Consider the following 15,497-nt stretch of genomic DNA (forward strand, 5'->3'; position numbering starts at 1 on the left):
CAAACATGCCTTACAACACGTTTGCAACAGTGTGTGCTGGCGGTAAGCCAGCATGCACTCTTTAGGATTGGGCCCTAAATCATGTTTAGTGTACACACACAGTATTCCATATATTTAGTATGAAAGCATCCATCATTCTGCCTTCCCCAAGACTGAGTCCACTTCATGTTCTAGGGTAAATCTTCTAGCTGAGAAACTACTAGATGATTTGTCAAGAGACACTTTCATAAATTATTTTCTACTTGAAATTTAAGAACATAAGAACAGCCCCACTGGATCAGGCCATAGGCCCATCTAGTCCAGCTTCCTGTATCTCACAGTGGCCCACCAAATGCCCAGGGAGCCACCAGATAACCTGCATCCTGGTGCCCTCCTTAGCATTGGCATTCTGACATAGTCCATTTCTACAATCAGGAGGTTGCACATGCACATCATGGCTTGTAACCCATAATGGATTTTTCCTCCAGAAACTTGTCCAATCCCTTTTAAAGGCATTCAGGCCAGATACCATCACCACATCCTGTGGCAAGGAGTTCCACACACCAACCACACGCTGAGTAAAGAAATATTTTCTTTTGTCTGTAGTAACCCTCCCAACACTCAATTTTAGTGGATATCCCCTGGTTCTGGTGTTATGTGAGAGTGTAAAGAGCATCTCTCTATCCACTTTATCCTTCCCATGCATAATTTTGTATGTCTCAATCATGTCCCCCCTCAGGCGTCTCTTTTCTAGGCTGAAGAGGCCCAAACGCCATAGCCTTTCCTCATAAGGAAGGTGCCCCAGCCCAGTAATCATCTTAGTCACTCTCTTTTGCACCTTTTCCATTTCCACTATGTCTTTTTTGAGATGCGGCTACCAGAACTGGACACAGTACTCCAGGTGTGGCCTTACCATCGATTTGAACAACGGCATTATAATATTAGCTGTTTTCTTCTCAATACCTTTTCTAATGGCCGTAAGCATAGAATTGGTCTTCTTTACTGCTGCCGCACATTGGGTCAACACTTTCATTGACTTGTCCACCACCACCCCAAGATCTCTCTCCTAATCTGTCCCAGATAGCTCAGAACCCATTAGCCTATATGTGAAGTTTTGATTTTTTGCCCCAATGTGCATGACTTTACACTAACTTACATTGAAATGCATCTGCCATTTTGCTGCCCATTCTGCCAGTTTGGAGAGATCCTTCTGGAGTTCCTCACAGTCATGTCTGGTCTTCACCACTTGGAAAAGTTTTGTGTTGCCTGCAAACTTTGTCACCTTATTGCTCACCCGTCTCCAGGTCATTTATGAAGAGATTGAAAAGCACCGGTCCCAGGACAGATCCTTGGGGCACACTGCTTTTCACTTCTCTCCATTGTGAAAATTGCCCATTGACACCCACTCTCTGTTTCCTGGTCTTCAACCAGGTCTCAGTCCAGGAGAGGACCTGCCCTCTATTTCCCTGACTGTGGAGTTTTTTCAGTAGCCTTTGGTGAGGGACCGTGTCGAACGCCTTCTGAAAGTCCAGATAGATAATGTCTGCGGGTTCTCCCGCATCCAAGTGCCTGTTGACCTTTTCAAAGGATTCTAAAAGGTTTGTGAGGCAAGACTTACCCTTACAGAAGCCATGCTGATTCTCCCTCAGCAAGGCCTGTTTGTCTATGTGTTTTGAGATTCTATTTTTGATGATAAATTTCCTAGTTGGTGGCTAAAAAAACAATGTTTATTCCATATGGAGCACAGTGAGGTTGCTGTAGTGTTTGATGTGTAAATGCTAGACACAACAACTGAAAGCTTTCCAAGAATGTTGAAAGATGGTTTCTGGAAGCCAAATTCAGATCAGAGTGTAATGATTTTAAATTTGATAATGTCATATCTGCTCTCTAAATTTGAGTGATAACATTAAAAGGTTGAATCTGTTATTTCCTGGATGTGTTTTATGAATATATTCATCATTTACATATCAGAAAATAACATCTGATAGCTGCAGCAGTTGGTAATTAATTTTTCACCGCAATAGATGCGCACTGAGATTTTGTCTTTCAAATAATTAGTAAGTAACATAGCATTGCTGTACCATTAGATTCATTCAGACACATATTCATCACAGGGATTCAAGGTCTGCAAAGATCTGCCACTACATTTATCTGGTTTAATAAAGATAGTAAGAGTTCCTTCCCTCTTTAATTTCCCAAGCTGCCACTGGATTAGAATGCTGTTGATCTATCTGCAAAGCAAAAGAGTATTTTTTCCTCTATTTTATGTTTTTTTTCTTGCATCTGTGCTGCAGGGTTATTAGCACAAACCAGCTCAGAGTGATGGCTTGGACACCAGAGAGTCTAAAAGCCTCTAATAGCCATAATAATAGAGTTGGTTGAAGGATACTGGTTGCCTTGGCAACTGTGCACGTGCCATACAAGATAATGTAACTGCTCTGGTAGCGAGATCTGCACTGCATATAGATTCCAAGAGTTTTCTGCCATGCTGTGTTTTACATGTCATCCTAAAATTTTGACCAGGTAAATAATGTAAGCTAATAGATTCTTTCTATACATAAACAAGAAGACTGGTCTTTTCATGTGTTCATTTGTTTATTGTTTGGTGGCATAGTTCAATAGCCCATAGTGCACATAAATCTGTTAATGCAGTCAGGGTGCAATCCTATGCATGCTTTCCTGAGAGTAAATCCCATTGAACACAACATGATTTACTTCTGAATAAGCCAGTAGGATTGCACTGTTGGAGATGTTTCTTTTTCATCACAGCACTGCTGCCCAATCCACCCAACAAGAAGGATTTTTTACTATTTGGCATGGAAAGAGTGTGCAGGCTGTTGTGCTAAAAAAAAGTAAATGTTTTTAAGTATGGTGCATAATTTCTGTGTACATATAAATGAATCTTGCTAGATTGTGACTTCTAAGTTCCATTGATTTCTGTGAAACTTACTGTCAATAAAGACCATGTAATAATAATAATAATATTATTATTAATAACAACAACAACAACAGGTATTTATATACCGCCTTTCTTGGTCTTTATTCAAGACTTTATTCAAGGCGGTTTACATAGGCAGGCTTTATTTAAATCCCTTATTAAATAGGGATTTTTACAATTTCATAGAAGGTTCTTTCTTTCAAGAACCACTACATTCAAGGTGTTTCATTCCGATCTGGCTTCACATTCTGGCCTCCATCCTCCCACGCTCAGAGCAGATGGAATTGCTCGGCTTCAGCTTGTCAGCTGCTCCAAGGTTGAACGGTGCCGGTGGCCTCGAACTGGCGACCTTGTGGATGTTATCTTCAGGCAGACGGAGGCTCTACCCTCTAGACCAGACCTCCTGCCCAATGTAGTCTTTCTTGTGGGGTCATCATCGATGAACATTTTATATAAATACCAAGGGGATATTTTCCATAATACTTTACTAAATACTGTAATATATTTCTTAATCCAAATAAACAATTCTGCTGATTTTAATCCTTTCATTTATGTCAATCAGGGGCATCTGAGATTTTCATATCTGTGTGTAATTACAGTTGTAAGAAAAATGGCTCAGTAAAACCTGATAATATTCACATGTGAAGAAAGAGCATAAAGACAAACAGCATTATAAAATATTTTATGTACCATAAATGATAAAAAATTAAGGTTTCTCCATTTAAATAATAATCTGTAATATTTTTAGCACTTTCTGAGTGTTCAAAGTGTTTATTTCAGTAATTCTTCTGCTCTTAACAACAGTGGAAAACAGGCAGCTCAATCCTAACTTTCCTTTCCTCAGTCCTCAATCCTTAGGCAGCTTGGGGGTTCTCCTGGACTCGCAGCTCCTCCTGGATGTCCAGGTGTCAGCTGTGGCCAGGGGTGCCTTTGCCCAGCTTCGGCTGGTGCACCAGCTGCGGCCGTACCTGTCTCAGGTGGATCTGGCCATGGTGGTCCATGCCATAGTGACATCAAGATTAGATTATTGTAACGTGCTCTACACGGGGCTGCCCCTGAAGATGGTTCGGAAGTTACAGCTAGTGCAGAATGCGGCGGCTCACATAGTTGCTGGGGGTTGGCAGTTTGACTCTGTCACGCTGCTACTCCGGCGACTGCACTGGCTGCCCATTCGTTTCCGGGCTGAATTCAAGGTGCTGGTTATGACCTTTAAAGCCCTAAATGGCTTGGGACCAGCATATTTGAGAGACCGCCTTCTTCCATATAATCCGGTCCGTTCTCTTAGGTCATCAGAAGGGGCCCTGTTGGTTGTGCCGTCATTGAGAGTGGTGAAGGGAATGGCGGTCAGAAACAGGGCCTTTTTGGTGGTGGCACCTACACTAATGAATTCCCTCCCCTTTGAATTGAGAGCAGCTTCCTCATTATTAACGTTCTGGCAGGGCCTGAAGACTTTTTTATTCAGGAAAGCCTTCAAGATACTATAAGGGCTGTTTTATAAATTTCTCTTTTACTGCGTGTTTTCAATCTGCTGCTATGTATTTTATCTATGTATTTTATCTATGTATTTTATCTTGTTTTTAAGTGTTTTTAAATGTTTTGTATTTTTAATGTTTATCTGTTGTCTTGTATTTTAACCTGATTGTTAGCCGCCTTGGGTGCCCTTCGGGGAGAAAGGCAGAATATAAATCGAATGAATGAATGAATTCCCCTCTTCACTGATGCAGCTAGGCATTGGAGGGAATGCTGCATCCTTATGTGTATGTAGGCATTCTTGGAGGTTTCCTCCACATACGAGAACATCTATTACTTGGGGTAAGCCCTTGCTGCCCCACTGGATCTACTCAGATCTGCACTAGCAATTTTGCTAGCACAAGTCTGAGTGAACCTGGGAAGGCAGATCGAGGCCAGGAAGGGAGGGGGGTAAGATATTGAAGCTGCTGCTGCTATCACCCCCCTCCCAGCCTTGAGTTGTCCCCCTCCCTGGACTGGCCTCCACCTTGTTCCTCTCCCTCTCTGCCCTATTCCACACACCCCCATGCTGACTTACCAGCATTGGGGGTCATTGGCAGGTTGCCGGTGCTCAGCTATGGCTGCTCACCACTTGTGCCCCCTCCGCATCCAGATACTCCCCTTAAGAAAGTTGACTTAAAGTGATCCTCCAAGGCTGGAATCTGTACAGATTGAGTGAGTTGATGCTGAGGTGTCATCACTTGCAGTGAGTTGATTTGCAAACACTGGATTAAATTATTCCTTTTTGCTACTAATTAATTTTAGACTGTATTATTATATTTATATTTCTGTCCTGTCCTTCCTCCAAAGCTGTGTACATAGCTATCGCACAGACAGCCTCGCATCTGTCACCCTTGAAAAATACATTGCTCATTTGACAGTACAGTAGAGGCAATATATGTACGTCAGGTATGCATTTACTCCATTTAAACTTTTATGCAAATTGTATTCGTGCATTACACGCAAAGTAGGGGCACTCCTTGGTTCATGGTACATTTCCCACGTGGTCACATTTGGTGAAGGAGCTCAAAGAGGAACAAAAAAGGCAATCTGTAAATCAGGTGATGTATCTGCTTAGCTTCCTAGCCATGTGTTCAGCAGATCTGAATGTTGTTAAATAGAAACAGACATGCCTTGGATGCTTTTCAAGTTCAGTTTTCACATATCTTTAGGCCACTTTTTTCCACTTGCATCTCAAGAACAAGAGTTGGGAACAGTAACATGGAAAATGGCCCTGTGAATAAAACTCTTCACTGAGGGAGTGTCACAGTCTTACAAAGCGCCTGTTTATCCCCATTCTGTTCTGGGGTGCATGGTTTCCCAGGGCAGCCACTGGTCGAGCAGGAAGTAGGAAGCAGGCCACTGTCCAGTTCACATCGTGCTTTACAATGCATTGCAAACCATGATGAGGGGGATAAAAGAAATACTCACCCTTGCCAGTTCTTTGGAGGAGACAACTGCTTACTATTTTGGAGGCTTCTACCATGCTTAGGGCATTTTTGACCCTGTGTTTCTAGATAAAGTCTGCAATGGAATTTGTGTAATTTCATAAAGTCTCAATCTGGTATTGGTTAGTGTATGGTATGGCTTGTTTATAAGAAACTGCTCCTGAAGAGAAGCTCTTAAAAAAAAAAAAAAAAAAGTGGAAATGCTAGTTGCTAACATTATTATCTTCTGTAATTACCTGCAGGGCTATTCAACTTTACATCATGAGCTTTCAGTAATTTAGAATGCCAATTTCACATTCCCAGTAAATTCAATTCCCCTTCAGTTTATTACCCCTGCCCTTAAATCCTCTTGTTGCCAGTCAGAAAGGCAACTCGTTAATTTAGCTGCTAATATATGACCCCCTCATATTCTAAATTTCTTTCGCCTGCCTATCCCTTGAGATCATTTATTTGTCTGCAGACTTGAAAAGTGAGATAATCCTGGCCATTTAAAGTGATTGATTTGGGGTAGGATCCAGAAAAGAAAATCTAGAAAGAAAAGAGTGGTAGACTCTCCTCCTAACTGATTTTCAAAAACAATTCATATATTTACCATTTTGCACCTTGTTGTTTGCTGTATGAGGTTAAAGCATGTTTTTAAATTTTATGAGGAATCCTAGAAGAAATTCTTTTGGGGCCTAGAAGAATCTATCATGGTAGATGTAGTAATTAATTTCATTAGTCTTCTGATAGAATTTACAACGATAGTAATCAAAGAGCATTAAGGATCCAACCTGGTATTTGTGCTGATTTGATATGCTGCTTTTACACTGGGTACAATTTTAAGGATGTGGCGATTAACATATTATGTGAACATAAGTTCCATTGGTTTTAGTGGACTGTGGGGATAGGGTGCAAATACCTTTTATCAAAAAAGGCTAACTGGCCTATCCTAAGGCTTTCTGTGCCACTTAGGACTGGATTTTCCAACAGTTACATCAACAGAGCCACCAAATACAATATTACAGTGGTGCTCTAGGAATATTAAACCATCTCAAAACATCTCAAAAAGGACATAGTGGAAATGGAAAAGGTGCAAAAGATTATTACTGGGCTGCGACACCTTCCTTATGAGGAAAGGCTACGGCGTTTGGGCCTCTTCAGCCTTGAAAAGAGACGCCTGAGGGGGGACATGATTGAGACATACAAAATTATGCATGGGAAGGATAAAGTGGATAGAGAGATGCTCTTTACACTCTCACATAACACCAGAACCAGGGGACATCCACTAAAATTGAGTGTTGGGAGGGTTACGACAGACAAAAGAAAATATTTCTTTACTCAGCGTGTGGTTGGTCTGTGGAACTCCTTGCCGCAGGATGTGGTGATGGCATTTGGCCTGGATGCCTTTAAAAGGGAATTGGACAAGTTTCTGGAGGAAAAATCCATTATGGGTTACAAGCCATGATGTGTATGTGCAACCTCCTGATTGTAGAAATGGGCTATATCAGAATGCCAGACGCAAAGGAGGGCACCAGGATGCAGGTCTCTTGTTATCTGGTGTGCTCCCTGGGTAGATGGGCCTATGGCCTGATGCAGTGGGGCTGTTCTTATGTTCATTGGTACACGTAGATATCCCAGTCCAAAATGATTAGCAGCAGAGACCCAGTTATTCAGAGTGTTCATCTTGGTAGCAAGAGTGTCACCATTCTTTCTATACTGCAAGAACTTTCTGCTACAGTCAAAGGTTTTATAGTAGTATAGAGAGAGTTCCACTACATAATTAAACATTAACAGTCACATTCCAAATAGCCAGTTTTTTCAGACAATCCATACTCCATGTTTCTGCCTCTGTCATTCAGTACTGTGATGGCAACATGTAATTATTTTACCTTTGATTATTTCTGTTGAAGCCAGTATGGTCCATGGTTACAGTTTCACATCCTGTTAACATGTATTTAAGCCTATTAGCTTAAGTGGGATGCAATGTGCATAAGTACATAAGAACATAAGAACAGCCCCACTGGATCAGGCCATAGGCCCATCTAGTCCAGCTTCCTGTATCTCACAGTGGCCCACCAAATGCCCCAGGGAGCACACCAGATAACAAGAGACCTCATCCTGGTGCTCTCCCCTACATCTGGCATTCTGACTTAACCCATTCCTAAAATCAGGAGGTTGCGCATACACATCATGGCTTGTACCCCATAATGGATTTTTCCTCCAGAAACTCGTCCAATCCCCTTTTAAAGGCGTCTAGGCTAGATGCCAGCACCACATCCTGTGGCAAGGAGTTCCACAGACCGACCACGCGCTGAGTAAAGAAATATTTTCTTTTGTCTGTCCTAACCCGCCCAACACTCAATTTTAGTGGATGTCCCCTGGTTCTGGTATTATGTGAGAGTGTAAAGAGCATCTCCCTATCCACTCTGTCCATCCCCTGCATAATTTTGTATGTCTCAATCATGTCCCCCCTCAGGCGTCTCTTTTCTAGGCTGAAGAGGCCCAAACGCCGTAGCCTTTCCTCATAAGGAAGGTGCCCCAGCCCCGTAATCATCTTAGTCGCTCTCTTTTGCACCTTTTCCATTTCCACTATGTCCTTTTTGAGATGTGGCGACCAGAACTGGACACAATACTCCAGGTGTGGCCTTACCATCAATTTGTACAGCGGCATTATAATACTAACCGTTTTGTTCTCAATACCCTTCCTAATGATCCCAAGCATAGAATTGGCCTTCTTCACTGCCACCGCACATTGGGTCGACACTTTCATCGACCTGTCCACCACCACCCCAAGATCTCTCTCCTGATCTGTCACAGACAGCTCAGAACCCATCAGCCTATATGTGAAGTTTTGATTTTTTGCCCCAATGTGCATGACTTTACACTTACTGACATTGAAGCGCATCTGCCATTTTGCTGCCCATTCTGCCAGTCTGGAGAGATCCTTCTGGAGCTCCTCACAATCACTTCTGGTCTTTACCACTCGGAAAAGTTTGGTGTCGTCTGCAAACTTAGCCACTTCACTGCTCAACCCTGTCTCCAGGTCATTTATGAAGAGGTTGAAAAGCACCAGTCCCAAGACAGATCCTTGGGGCACACCGCTTTTCACCTCTCTCCATTGTGAAAATTGCCCATTGACACCCACTCTCTGCTTCCTGGCCTCCAACCAGTTCTCAATCCACGAGAGGACCTGTCCTCTAATTCCCTGACTGTGGAGTTTTTTCAGTAGCCTTTGGTGAGGGACCGTGTCAAACGCCTTCTGAAAGTCCAGATATATAATGTCCACGGGTTCTCCCGCATCCAAGTGCCTGTTGACCTTTTCAAAGAATTCTATAAGGTTTGTGAGGCAAGACTTACCCTTACAGAAGCCATGCTGACTCTCCCTCAGCAAGGCCTGTTCGTCTATGTGTTTTGAGATCCTATCTTTGATGAGGCATTCCACCATCTTACCCGGTATGGATGTTAGGCTGACCGGCCTATAGTTTCCCGGGTCCCCCCTCTTTCCCTTTTTAAAAATAGGCGTGACATTTGCTATCCTCCAATCTTCTGGCACTGTGGCCGTTTTGAGGGACAAGTTGCATACCTTAGTCAAGAGATCTGCAACTTCATTCTTCAATTCCTTAATAACCCTTGGGTGTATGCCATCAGGGCCCGGTGACTTATTGATCTTTAATTTATCAATGAGGTCTGAAACATCTTCTCTTTTAACCTCTATCTGACTTAACTCCTCGGTTAGGAGGGGCCGTTCGGGCAGCGGTATCTGCCCGAGGTCTTCTGCCGTGAAGACAGATGCAAAGAACTCATTTAATTTCTCTGCCATCTCTAAGTCTCCTTTTATCTCCCCTTTCCCTCCCTCACCATCCAGAGGGCCAACCGCTTCTCTGGCGAGTTTCCTGCTTCTAACATATTTGAAGAAGCTTTTATTATTCCCCTTAATGTTGCTGGCCATGCGTTCCTCATAGTCTCGCTTGGCCTCCCCTATCACCTTCTTACATTTCTTTTGCCACAGTTTATGTTCCTTATTATTCTCTTCATTAGGGCAAGTAGGCAAGCAGTTGAATCCTTTATCTGTTTTTCTTGGGCCAGCTAAACACTGTTTAATCATATAGTACAATTTAAAAGATTCATAATGTTTAATTGCTAATAAAACTCTTTCTGGTTAGCAATAGTCTCTTTAATGCATTCTCAAGTTTTAAGAGCACAAGATGGAACATTATTGTGCAATAAGAAAAACAGGCTAAAATATTTCAGTTGAAAGTTGAATGTTAATGAAGATCATGAACTTTGGTAGTAGCTATGTTTTATGGTAGTAGCCAATTATTATACAGAGGTTCTGCTGAATTTTTCTGTAATTATTTGTGAAGAATCTCGGAATTTTTATCATTTCACGTCTAATATGTAAGAATTTACATATAAAAGTTATACCATTTTTGTAAAATATTAGATGTTAGGAAATGTCTCCCAAAAGTTAAATATCATTTTATTGAACAAGGCAGTTACCCTGCACATGCCCAATCTCGTCTGATCTTGGAAGCTAAGCAGGGTCAGGCCTGGTTAGTATTTGGATGGGAGACCGCCTGGGAATACCGGGTGCTGTACGCTTATACCATAGTCTTTCGAGACTGAAGGTTGCCAACCATTGCTCTTAGTGTCAAATTGTGTCATCCTGCACCAAAAGAATGCCTATTGGGGGAGATAGCCAGCTACTACCTATTCTCCCAGTGAACATCCCATCCAGGCTTAATCAGCCTAATCCTAATGGACAATTCCACTGTTGGAACTAGCAAAGCTGCATGCTGTTGGGGTGCTGGTAGGGAGGCTGGAGCAGCTCTGGAGTGGCATTGGCATCATGAAGGCCTGCCAACCCAGGTATGTTGGTGGGGGAGGGTAGAATGGCTGCAGGAAGACAGTTTGGGTCCTAAATCCAAACCCCCTTCTTGGACCCAATCCCACAGCCAGTGTCCACTCAGACCTGCGCCAGCAATTTTGAGTAGATCCTTCTTTGCCTTGGAGACTTGCCCTCAGGTACAGGGAAGAAATGTTACCCAGAGGAGACCTCCGGGACTACCCCCCACAGGTTGCAGCACAAGCTGTTTTGGCATAGCTATGTTGGTGGGGTGGGAAGTATAGGAGTGGGCTGTAAGCCAACAATCAGCATATTAGTAAACATTGCTTGTCAACACCAAGCTCTTTAAAGGGGGCTTAAGGAAGATCTAGATCAGGGGTGCTCACACTTTTTTGGCTCGAGAGCTACTTTGAAACCCAGCAAGGCCTGGAGATCTACCAGAGTTTTTTACAGTGTTCACGCCATCATAACATATAACATTTATGTGTACAATGTATGTTGGTGTACCTTGCATAACCGCATGAGCCAATATTGCACAACACAACGTAATTAACTATAAACATTTTTTGTAATTACTTGAGTTTACTTTGATGACTTGCACTGAAGTGAATCAGCCAAGGATGCATAGTCCAGATAGTAGCTGCTGACAGCCAGCCTCAAGCACACTTCCAAATGTTCATCAGTCATGGTGGAATGGTACTTGGACTTAATGATCTTCCTGTAGGAAAAGGCTGACTCACATAAATAAGTGGAGCCCTTCCTGCCTCAGGTGCTCTTATATCCCTGAGGGCCCTATTGCCTTCCAGTGGCTGCAGCTGTGCAGCACACTCTGCTGGATGCCCAGGCCTTACCCTTAAAGGGGCCACTGCTGACACCACATCTACCTCCTCACCAGATCTTCCTGGATTCCAATACAAGTGGGGGGGAGCAGATCTCCATACAGACCAGTGCAAAAACAGGGGAAAGGTGTGGGGGAGGGAAGATCTCTATATAGACATCACAGCAAGACCAGTGCAAAACCCCTTGCACACAGAACCAACAGATGGAAGTGGGGGGGGCAGATCTCCATACATATCAGTGCAAAAACAGGGGAAAGGTAAGTCATCCCCAGGAGAGTCAACGGGGCTCACTCCCAGGGGTGCGTGGACAGGAGAGAAGCCTGCTAGTGGCTCCTCTCCAGGACTACTCACGAGTCAGCCCCAGTAGAGTCAATGTGGCTCACTCACAGGGATGTGTGGACAGGAGTTCACTCCCAGGGCGGGGCTCACTTGCAGGAATGCATCACTCCCAGGGAGGGGCTCACTCCCAGGGCGGGACTCACTCGCAGGAATGCGTGGACGGGAGAGAAGCCTTTGATCTACTCATTTTGCCTGGCGATCGACTGGTAGATCACGATCGACTTACTGAGCACCCCTGATCTAGATTGTACTGCCCTCCTCAAGTCAACCAAACTTGATAACAAGGGGTTCCTAACCAGCATCCCTGAACCAAGCAGCCTCCTTGGACTGGTTCTAGCTCCCCTTTGTCCACTCCTCTTTCTCAGGATGCACAATGATCCCTACTCCTAATCTCAACCCCTACCATACCTGCCAATTGTGACCACCTTCCTAAAATTTAACTGATCAACTTGACCAGTCTGAAATAGGCAGAAAAATTCCCTTGCCCAGGCCAATTAGGTTATTGCCATGACCTCACCTTCAAAAGTATGCACAGTCTCTCATAACTCCATGCCTGTTCTTTAGCCAACATTCCTAAGCCAGGCCTTTGCCCTGGAGGGGATGCAGTAAGGCTTGCTCTAGGCCAGGTGTGTCCACAGTTTTTGGCAGGAGGGCCACATCATCTCTCTGACACTGTGTTGGGGCCAGGAAAAAAAAATTAATTTACATTTCAAATTTGAATAAATTTACATAAATGAATATATTAGAGATGGAACTTATATGAATGAATGAAGGATTTACAATAGCTTAAGGCCTTGCATAAAGCAAGGTCAACCTTTCCTTCACTGCCACTGATGTATCACAGATGTGAAACAGCAGGCAGTGGAGGGTGCCCTCGTCCCACAGCTCATGTGAGAGGTTGAACAATCACCCTCATGCTGAGAACAGTTGCATCGGGACAGCATGGGCTCCAGCAAGTCTCTGGAGGGCCAGGGGCTCATTGGAGACTGGGGGCTCCCTGCAGGCCAGATTGGGAGTCCCCGAGGACCGCAATTGGCCCCCGGGCTGGGCTTTGGGCACCCCTGCACTAGGCAAAACAGTGCTAATAAAGGGCCATTGATTGAGTGGAAAGCTGCAGCACTGCAGGGCATCTGCATCCCACCTTCCTAAGGTCATGCAAATTCAGTTTCCACTGACACAATTTTGCTTGCAAGCTCATGCATAATGAATTCCTGGACAGTCTTTTCAGCTTACGTGTCCTGGAAGCCTCTCCCACCAACAACCTAAACGTGAGTGCAACCCATACCCTGCCGTACCTATTGTCCCCTGGAAACCTCTCTGAGGGCCCAGTCCTATCCAACTTTCCAGCACTGACACAGCTGTGCAACGGACCTTGGGCTGCGTCCTGTAGTTCTGGGGGCAATCACATAGGCCTCCTCAAGATAGGTGAACGTTTGTTTCCTTGCCTTGGGGCTGCATTGGTGCTGGAAAGTTGGACAGGATTGAGCCCTGAATGGGGTACAATTCTTAGTGCCCACCTGGAAGGACACATCTTAATACAATCAAGCCCAGGAAACTCCTAGCTGCACACCCAGGAAATATACTATTATTAATCCAGGAATGTCTTTGTCCAAAATCCTTTAACTTCCCCTACTCTGAGATCAGAATCTTGGCATTTTCTCAATCCCTGAAGGTATCCACACTGTTTGTTTGGTAGACTCTTCCCTCCATAGAGACTTCTATCAGGAGGTCTGGTCTAGAGGGTAGAGCCTCCGTTTGCCTGAAGATAACATCCACAGGTTGCCAGTTCGAGGCCACCGGCACCATGCGACCTTGAAGCAGCTGACAAGCTGAGCCGAGTTATTCCATCTGCTCTGAGAGTGGGAGGATGGAGGCCAGAATGTGCGACCAGATCAGAAAGAAACATCTGAATGTTGTGGTTCTTGAAAGATAGAACCTTCTTTCAATTGTAAAAATCCCTATGGGGATTTAAATAGCCTGCCTATGTAAACCACCTTGAATAAAGTCTGAGGAGAAATCTGACGACCAAGAAAAAGGCAGTATATAAATACCTGTATTATTATTATCATCATCATCATCATCATTTTGTGGTATTTTTCTTCCCCACTGAATGAGCTCTCTCTCTCTACTTTTGGTAAGATTTTTCTTACTTGGATGGCCTCTTGCTTCAGTAGCAGCCCTCATCTTCAGAAGTGTTACTTTCTCTGCCCAACAAAGGGCACTTTTTTGGCCGTTTTCCTTTTTCTCTGGAGTTTGAAGCTGTGCAACCTGGTCTCACATCGCAGAAGGACATTGAACCCACCTACCCAACAGATGAAGTATAGGTAATTTCTGTTCTTCTTTTACTCTCTAACTCCTCCTTCCTCTAAAATCCTCCATTCCCCATTACTTATCTTAAACCTGCTATTAACTTTTTCCTTTTCTCTCGCTAGGTGATCTTTTGTGGAGGAAACTTGGTCCAGCTGGCAGCCTGACTTTCACTCTTGTTCTTACCCTCTTTTGCTTAACCTGTGCTATTGGACACCTATTTGGGCATATAGCTATTTACGATATTCTTTTGACGACAACCACTTAAATCCCTATGTATCTGATCTTACAAGTAAACACTGTCTTTTCCTTGTTTCTCTATATCTCTCTTAATAAAATCTATATTATTTTGAAAAACCCTGTCTCGTTGTTACTGGTGGCCTAACTGGAGGCACTTGAAGGTTGCTTGTTCTGCCATCCAGTCAATGAGCCAAAACTATCATGCACTACATCTTAACCTCTCACTTTATAAAGTCCCCAATTTAGCTTAACTTTGGGTTGATAAGACCTGGGCCTAAGATTTATGTGTGCGTGTGGAGGGAGTGGCCATTAATGCTACCGAGACTCCTGTTGTGTTGCTGTAGCAGGACGACTTAGCTGCACCCTTATTGCTTCTTCAGTGCCATGAGGGAATGGAACAAAATGCTGACTACATCAAGAATGGCTGGCACTATTCTAAGGAACAAAATAATAGGCTACAATCAAGGACACAGTTGATATGGGTCAGACAACATTTTCATCCCAGGCACTGTTTAACCTGCTGTTGGGCATAAGCTTAGCCCATTCAAATTGTGTTCTTATTTTCTGACATATAAATGAGTGACTGCCATTCACTCCTACATGAAAACAAAAACAGAAACATTGCCTTGAGGACAGTGTTGCAGAATGGGAAAGATTGTACCTGTGCACCCCTCCCCATTACTGAAGATAGAGTGGCTAACATCCTAATCTGGTCATGGCCTTACACTGATGGGTCTGGGAATCCATCAGCTTAGGGCCAGGCCCACAAGTCGCTCTGACAGTGGGTGACTCACTACAGATGGCAACAGAACTGGGAAGCCCCACACCACCACGATGGGCTGCCAAACCTCCACCAGAGCAGGCAAGTAGGTCAGCAGAGGGGATGATTGAGGGATGGTGGGGGCAGGGATTGGGATAGGCTGGAGACAGATCTCAGCTGCTGTGGCATTCACAAGATCTTCTGCTCCTGGCCTGGGCCCGACATGCCCATACTTTGGCCATGTGCCCAGGTAGGCCCTTTGTGGCCAGGGAGTGACAGAGTAGGTAAGTAAAAATTTTCTTTACCTATC

General features: G+C 44.0%; 1 pseudogene; it reads left to right on the forward strand.

Moving 5' to 3' along the window:
* Nucleotides 1-10,339: 10,339 nt before the first annotated feature.
* On the forward strand, nucleotides 10,340-10,458 carry LOC136642597 (5S ribosomal RNA; annotated as a pseudogene).
* The last annotated feature ends 5,039 nt before the right edge of the window (nucleotides 10,459-15,497 follow it).

The sequence above is a fragment of the Tiliqua scincoides genome, chromosome 2, assembly GCF_035046505.1.
Source record: "Tiliqua scincoides isolate rTilSci1 chromosome 2, rTilSci1.hap2, whole genome shotgun sequence".
Taxonomy (NCBI): Eukaryota; Metazoa; Chordata; class Lepidosauria; order Squamata; family Scincidae; genus Tiliqua; species Tiliqua scincoides.